This window comes from Gavialis gangeticus, unplaced genomic scaffold (assembly GCF_001723915.1).
Source record: "Gavialis gangeticus isolate Ggan-Ray unplaced genomic scaffold, GavGan_comp1, whole genome shotgun sequence".
Lineage (NCBI taxonomy): Eukaryota > Metazoa > Chordata > Crocodylia > Gavialidae > Gavialis > Gavialis gangeticus.
In genome coordinates this window covers 35,273,732-35,281,173 of record NW_017728995.1, presented here as the reverse complement: position 1 = coordinate 35,281,173, position 7,442 = coordinate 35,273,732, and the positions used below count along the sequence as shown (strand labels likewise).

At 53.5% G+C, this 7,442-nt stretch overlaps 1 protein-coding gene across 1 annotated transcript in view; it reads left to right on the top strand.

Moving 5' to 3' along the window:
- MB21D2 (Mab-21 domain containing 2) overlaps positions 1–7,442 on the top strand; it is a 96,324-nt gene that overhangs the window by 53,359 nt on the left and 35,523 nt on the right. The window lies entirely within an intron of this gene.

The following is a 7,442-nucleotide window of genomic DNA, read 5'->3' as shown; positions in this document are numbered from 1 at the left end:
GAAACCCTGTTTTCATGGGCAAAAATTTCAGGAGCTCTTATTTTTTCCTGCTGAATTTGGCAGTCTGCCCGAGAGCAGCTGGAAAAGGCAGTGCTTGCCCCGGGTACAGCCATTTTGAAAGTCCAGTCTTGTAGGTGCAGGTTGGTTTGCCTTTTTTTTTTTTTTTTAGGACTTTTCCTAATATGCTCTGGAGCTCAGGGCACAGTCACCTGCGATTCACAACGAGGCTTTCTGAACTTTGCTGCTACCATAAATCAGGAGCATTTTAACGTCCTGAAGGTTAAACTTTTACACTTGGGTACAGTCCAAGGGCATGTGTGGCCACCGTTCACACCTGAGGCAGTCGCGCCCAATGAACAGCAGCCAGCTGTTTTGTACCCCACGTAGAGATAAATATTTAAGCTGGAATCACTGGCAGCTGAATGAGAGCGGCTTTGCAGTGCAAAGGGCGCCTGGGCTGGGTTTGGCTCACCAAGTTTTGCATTTATTTTTGCCTGGCAAAAAGAGCAGCACAGGGCATGAGATGGGTGAATCAGCCAGCCTGTCTGCACCCCCAGGCTATCAGCCGGTGTGTCCCCTCGGTCCATCCCCGGGGGTTTGAGTGTCTAGGGAAAACCGTGGGAGCCGCAGGCTCTGGCTGAAGTCCGGGCCGTGTTTCCCTCGGTGCAGGCAGGCATAGGAAGCGGGGCATTGTGGTCAGCTGTGTTGGGAGCAAGCGTGCCGCAGGTCTCCAGGACAAAGCAGGGTTTCTCAGGGGCACCTGAGCGTTGCTGCTTCCTGTGGGAAGGGTGTCTCCTGCTACGTGCAGGGAAAGCAAGCGCCGTAGTAGGGCAGTCGCTGAGGCTGGAGCCGGCTGCAGCGGCGAGGGTGGCGGCAGTGCCCAGCTTCCTCTGGGAGCCGCAGCTCTGCTTTCCTTGCAAAGCGAGTAGTTTCTACCCCCCGCCCCGGCTCCCAGGGACTGCACGGGGTGAGGCCCGGGGTGTGAAGCTGAGCTACTAGCCTAGTCTCGCAGGCACGCGGCCCTGCTGTCTGCGCCCTGTCTCTTCCCTCTGCCAGCTGCTCCATCTTGCTCTGCAAACTCCCCAGACCGTGTGGCTTTTTTCCAGAGAATACAAGGATGGAGAACGTGATGCGCTGGGAGGAGCGACGGATGAGCTCCCTGGTTGCTCTTGCTGGGCCTTGTGCTCTTACCCCCGCAAGTGCAGGCGGCAAAGCAGACCTGCACTGCACCCTCCAGCGACTTGCTTTGCTGCCCCCCCTGTCTCCTTCCTCTGTAAAATGGGAAGCTCTCTGGGGCTGTGCACTCCTGTTAATGCCTGTGGGTGGATGGACTTGGTCACGGGTCTTATAAGGTTGTAAGGACTGCTACCCAATCCCTATGCCTTGAAATCCTCGGGGAGCTCCTCGCAGTGCTCCCTGTGATCTCTCTTACATAAGGGCATAAGAGTTGCCATGGATTGGGTCAGCTCATGGGTCCGTTTCGCCCAGAGAGTGGCAGAGAGCGGAGGCTGAAAGGGAGGTCTCACCAGGTGTTTCCCCTGTTTTCTCACCTGCAGCCTCCAGCATTTAAAGGCTAGGATGTTCTCATTTCCGAGGCTGTATTCCTCACTCTTGTGCCCAGTAGCTGCTGGTCCCTTTTTCCTTCAAAAGGGAGAAAATGCTGCACAGCAGGGCCAAGGCAGCAGGCCACCCCATAGCACCCTGATCTGTGGCTCCGTGAATGCCAAATTTAAGTAAAAAGTAAGCAAAACTCATGGCAGAGGGGATATCTTTTATTAGACCAATGAGATATTTGCAAAAAAAAAAGTCTTTATTTTCAATCTCCTATGCCTGATGAAGGGTGCCTGTGCCTGAAAGCTTGCAAAGATTGTAAAAGTTCCCTTACGTGGAAATGAAAACCTCATTTCTAGGCTGCTTTTTTTTAGCCATGAAGCTTAAGGGCAGGAGTCGGTGTTGGGCAAAGAGGCTCTTGACCTATCTAGATGTTTAAATACATAGAAATCACTTGTGGTATCAGTGTTTTTGCTGTGAGGGCAGATGTGGTTGTTGTCTCTCCAAGGGGGCTTCCACCCCCGGCTGTTGCACCGCGAACGATACAGGCTAATAAGTGAGCAAAACGCTCCTCATCTCCAGCACTTTGCCCCCACCCAAGGAAAGAGGCACAATGAAGACATCTGTTCCTTTGAACCCACTAACAGACTTAGGGAGCAGTAAAGCTCGGGGAGGGGAGAGGAGCCTGCCACTGCCGTTCAAGTGGCTGTTAATCACCGATTGTCGAGTGCCAGCCCTCTTCGGGGAGATTGACAGAGGCTGGCACAGATATCAGCACGGTTTCAATCCAGGGCATGCAGACTCCCTCCTCTGTGCCCTTGCAAAGTGAGGGTCTGGGCAGAGCAAGCCCGCCCAGCCTTGGGGGCCAGGGCCAGCCTGCTGCCGTCTGCCCGCGGGGGCTCCTCGGGGTGCTGGAAAATGGCTGCGTGCGTGTTGAGCTGGAGTTGGCAGCAATGAAATTACACTTGCTCCGTGATGGGAGGCCTGGTTTCCTGTCTTTGCAGAAGCATGTGCTGCATCTGCCATGGCGCCTGGCCCTCCCTCCCTCCTTTCCCCCTTCTCCCCTGAGCCCCTACATAATCTCATTCTGCCGCTTGGTCGCAGCAGGGGCCCTTCTAATGGGTTTAAGTGCCCCCGCTCCTTCCCGAGCACTTTGGGGGATGTCGTGCTTTCTGTTCAGGCAGGTCAACTGATGTAAGTCAGAGATCCTGTTGCACACGTACACGGCTTGAAAGCCCCATTGTTGTGCGGGCAGGTGTGTGCTTGGATATTAGGTTTACAGTTGAAGTATCCTGCAAACCTCTGTTTGAATGGCCGGGGCTTTGCAAAAGTCTGGGATGATGTGTGGGGCTCCTAGCTCATGGAGAGAAATTGCTGTGGGAAGCAGGAGATCTCCCAAGACATTTCTACAAAGATTTCTAGGAACACCTTTTGGCACTGATGATGTCGTGGAGAGGGCCTGAAAGCTGCGCTTTAATTACCAATTCAGAAACTCTGCTATCCATCTTTGTTCTTAGTCTCCCACCGTGGGGTAGCTAGATGGGGGGTGGTATCAAATAGGGGTTAAATCTTAAGTACTTGGGGATATTTCAGTTTTAAGCACTGGGATATTTGTGTTGAGTGGGAATATGCTCCACCTTACCCAGGGGAGTGGGGCTGCGTGGAGAACAAGCAGGGCCTTGTGCGACTATTTGGACTAGGAGCTGAGGAGCGATCGTGTTGGACAGGAAGAGCCTGTGGGCAACACGAGTGGCACGAAGGTGTCTCTGTATCTGGTCACGGCAGAGCTGGGACGTGGCAGGCACATGAGGACCAGGAGACAGCAGAGGCATCGAGCCAAGCAGTCAGGACTTGTGAAAACAAGCGACTTAGTCACGGCACTGTACATGTGTGCCCCCCCATTGCACTGCACACCAACATGGGTGCCCCCTTGGCATGCCACGTGCCCTCACTGGCCCCGGCTCACCTTCAGCTCCTCGTCCCTGCCCTCCCACGCGATGTTGCACTGCCCTGTCCCCCCGGTTCAGTGGCAAGAAGATGTCAGGGAAGCAGAAGGTGGAGGACATCTGTATGGGAAAGAGCAGGGATGATGGGCAGGAGGAGAGGCCTTGCAGGGAGACGGGTGGCTCCTCAGCTCTCTCGGGTGAGGGAGGAGTTAAGCAGGATAGCAATGATGCAGAAATGCCATGTGATAGCTGTGATGGGAACAGACCTGCCCTGCAATTTATGAGCCCTGTCAGTTGACCTGCTTCTTGGGATGTGAGCGATGGTGGGAAGAGAGATCGTTTTTGTTTTTGTTTCCTTTTTTTTTTTTTTTTTTTTTTTTTTTTAAGTTTAATAGGAGACAAAGGAAAAGGCAGCAACAAGCAAACAATGACTTGGGATTTCACATGTGGGCGTGCGTGTGCATGCTCACACGTGGCTATTGCAGGAGAACTGTTGGCTGGGGGGTGCTCAGCTGAGCCCAAACCCTCCCAAACTGGTTTGGATAATTGGGGCCTAAGACCAGGAACTGAGAAGAACAAAGGGACTCTCTTGCTCTGCAGAGCGTAGCACAGTAGGTCAATGAACCTGCGATTGACTCCTGGTGGGGGGAGAAATTAAGCCTGCATTTGGGTGGCTATCAGGGGTCCTGCATTGGGGTGCCAACTGTCCACAGAGAAGAGCAGTTCTGCCCTGCCCTATCCTCTAAGGCAGCAGGTGAGAGGGAGGGGCTGAGGTAGCTGGGACAGCTGTGGGGCCGGGAGGAAGGAGAGGCAGTCGGTAGGGTCCATGGACAGGAGGAGTGATTGGTTTGGGGGTACCCTGGGGGGAAGTCGGCCTGATGACAAGGGATATGGTCGGGACTTGTAGAGTGTGGGGATGGGTAGGGGACAGTATTGTGCAAAACAGTTGCTGTGGGCAAGTAAGGCTTTATTCTGGGGGGGGGGGGTCAAGCCAGATTTAGAAAGTTGGTGTTAAACCCTTAATTTTAGCCCCGCTCTTGGCAGAAGGGTAGTATGTACGTTACGTAAAATGTATGTCAATTAAAAAAAAAAAAAAAAAGGTTGTCAGTAAAAAAAATAAAATAAAAAAATCTTGGGCTGGCGGCAACCCTGTTGTGCATGTGCAAACTCAAACTGGTTTATGTCTGTTTTTAATAAACCAGCACTCAGGAGAAGGCGGTCTGGTCTCTGTTTATCACTGGACTCCTTAAGGATAGGCTCACTAGGTCAGAGCTCAGTCGGACGTTTGGGGAAGGACGTGGCCTTCAGTTAGCACCCCAGGCAAAGAGTGACCAACCGCAGACTTCCCCCTCTGAGAGGGGCAGAGGCTCGGTGCCGCTGGCCATGCAGCTACGACGAGGCCGCGTCAACCTCCCCTGGAAACCCTGTTGGGGGAGATGCCCATGTTTCACGTGTAGTTGAGGTGAGGCATTGCTGGAAATGGAGCTGGGGCACGACAAGTTTTGGGGAGCAAATGATGTAGAGAGTCCATTTGTCTGGGCGGCAGTGCGGGCACGTGTCCGAGGGGGGCTCAGCCAGGTGGTTTTGCTGCTGACAGCAACGTGCATCATCTTTTCCAAGCCAGCTACTTCATCAGCGACCTAAAGAGCAGCAAATGTTGCTACGTTGCCTAGCTACTGCAAGGTAAAAGCTACCTGTGTCTCGTCAAACCCCGGTGGGAATACTGAGAGATGACTAACCCAAGTCACTTGACATAAAAACAAGCCTTTTTGGGAGGTTTTTTTGTTTTGTTTTTAAGCAGCGAAGGCATCTTCAGCATCTCCCGGAGTGCTGTTGACTGGCAGCTGCGTTATCCCCGAGGGGTGCAGGAATATTGGCAGGGGCTTGTTTGTAGGTTGCTCTGGGATCTTGTGTGTTAACAAGAACTCCAGGAATATAATCTATTTAAAGAGCATTCATCTTTCTATTAAAACCTCTAGGGGCTTCGTATGGTTTTTCTTTCTGTCGTCTCCTAATACTGCTCAGTGGCCAGTATTGCAGGAAAGTGCTAAGATTTTGTATGCAGCGTGGCGAGTACAAATTCAACTGTGCGCCGAGGAATTGAAGGATACTAAAAATGAGAGAGAATCTTGCGAATAATTACTCTGCTGCCCTCTTCTTTATGGGGGTAGCCGCCTTGGGCCCAGTATATCCTGGCTGGAAAAATTGCTTGTAATAACCTGTTGCAGTGTCAGCTGAGTGAAGTGCAGTCTTTTTTTGAGCACTGCTTCCCCTTCATTCTGCTTTTCACGCTGACTGGTGGTGGAGAGCCCGGCATTGCCGGGAAGCGAGGATCACAGTGCCGCGGGAAGCATTGCCGCCCGGCCCTGCCTTATCAAAGCAGAGCGCTGCCATTGTGCTTGTTAACACTTGGCACCCTCGAAGGTGTGAGTGTCTGCTGTTCACACCGCGACGTGATGGGGAGAGAGCCTGTCAGTGCCCTTTGCAGACTGTCTGGCACGTCCAGGGGATGGCTTGCTTTCCCTCCCTCTGCTCCCTTTGAGTCCTGGTCATCCTCCACCAGTTTGCAGACCTGCCACGAACGGAGGCTGCCGCTCTTGGGAGGTTTTGGTGGCACTTCTTGGGGGTAAAGGTTGCCCAAGTGAGCTTGGGGAAACCAGGCTCTGGCATCTCTGCAAACCCATGTTCTCTAATTTGTTCTTTAGGATGGTTTTCAGTGCCCTGTTGTGCTTGTAACCGGGCCTGCCAGTGGCCCGTGAGCTGCATTTGCTGGCCCTGTCTTGTCTCCGGTTCCCTGACAGCTAGGTTGCAATGGCATGGATTCGAAAGTCCAGCTTTCACCAGGGCTTAGGCTGTTTTGGGATGGATGCTGTGTCCAGAAGCACCCAGAGCTGGCTCAATGCACCACTGGTCCTGGCCTGGCGTGGCAGCTCCTACGGCGTGTTGGGTGGGGCAGTCGCTCATCTTCCACGAAGTTGCTCTTCCCGACTGTCCTGGGAACAGGTTTCTCCAACAAAATCCTCACGTCAGTTTTAACTTGGCAGCGCACAAAGCAGATGGACCGGGTTGCCCTCCGATGAGCCGGCAGTGCACGTGCGTGGTCCGTCTTCGGGCTCGTTCCTCTTCCCCTGGTGCACAGCGGGGTTTTGCTGGATCGCTCTTGCTAGTATTATTTATGGAAGCCGTCTGCTCAGAGCTGTCGTTGCTTGGTGGAGATGCATTTTTCCCCCCCTTTTGACTGCCTGGACTGGATCTAAATATAATCCTGCTTTTTATTCTGAGCTAGGGTGGGGAGGTCACATGCATTATGGGGATCTTGCTCTCTAGCGTTAGAAATGGCTTAAAATAGCGAGCTCTCGGCTGGGGGGGGTGCGCTGTTTGGGAGCAGGAGCCCCTCTTCTGCCGATCGGCTTGCTTTCCTCAGGTTGCCACTGTTAGTTGCTCTGGATGCCAAACTTTTCTCAGGTGTGGTGCCTGCCGAATAGTTTTCAGCTCTTGTCACGGATCGCCCGGTCTGAGGCTGAAATCGGTGCCCCGTCCACGAGTTCGGTAGCATAGAGGCTCCCTTGTCTGGGCGCCGAGGGAGCTATTCGCAGCTAGGCAGGGGAGGGAGGGAGAAAAACAGACGCCAGCATCGGGAGTGAGAAGCAGGTTTAAAAATAAATGCCATCGCGGCTCATTTGTGCGGCTGGATCAGCTATTTTGAGTTTTCTCACCTGTGAGCATTGCCGGCATGCTGCTGCGATACCCTCTGTTCCCTCCTTCGCATGATAAACCCCTCGCTCGGTCTCTTCAGTCCCAGGATCCCTTCGCACCTTAAACAGATGGAGCCTTTCAGCAGCCCTCGGGAAGAGGGAGATGGTGCTACCATGCCATCAGGTGTGGCAGAGCTGCCGCGCTCCCCGTAGTCTGGCACCAGGAGCCCAGCTGGCCGCCTGCCCGGCG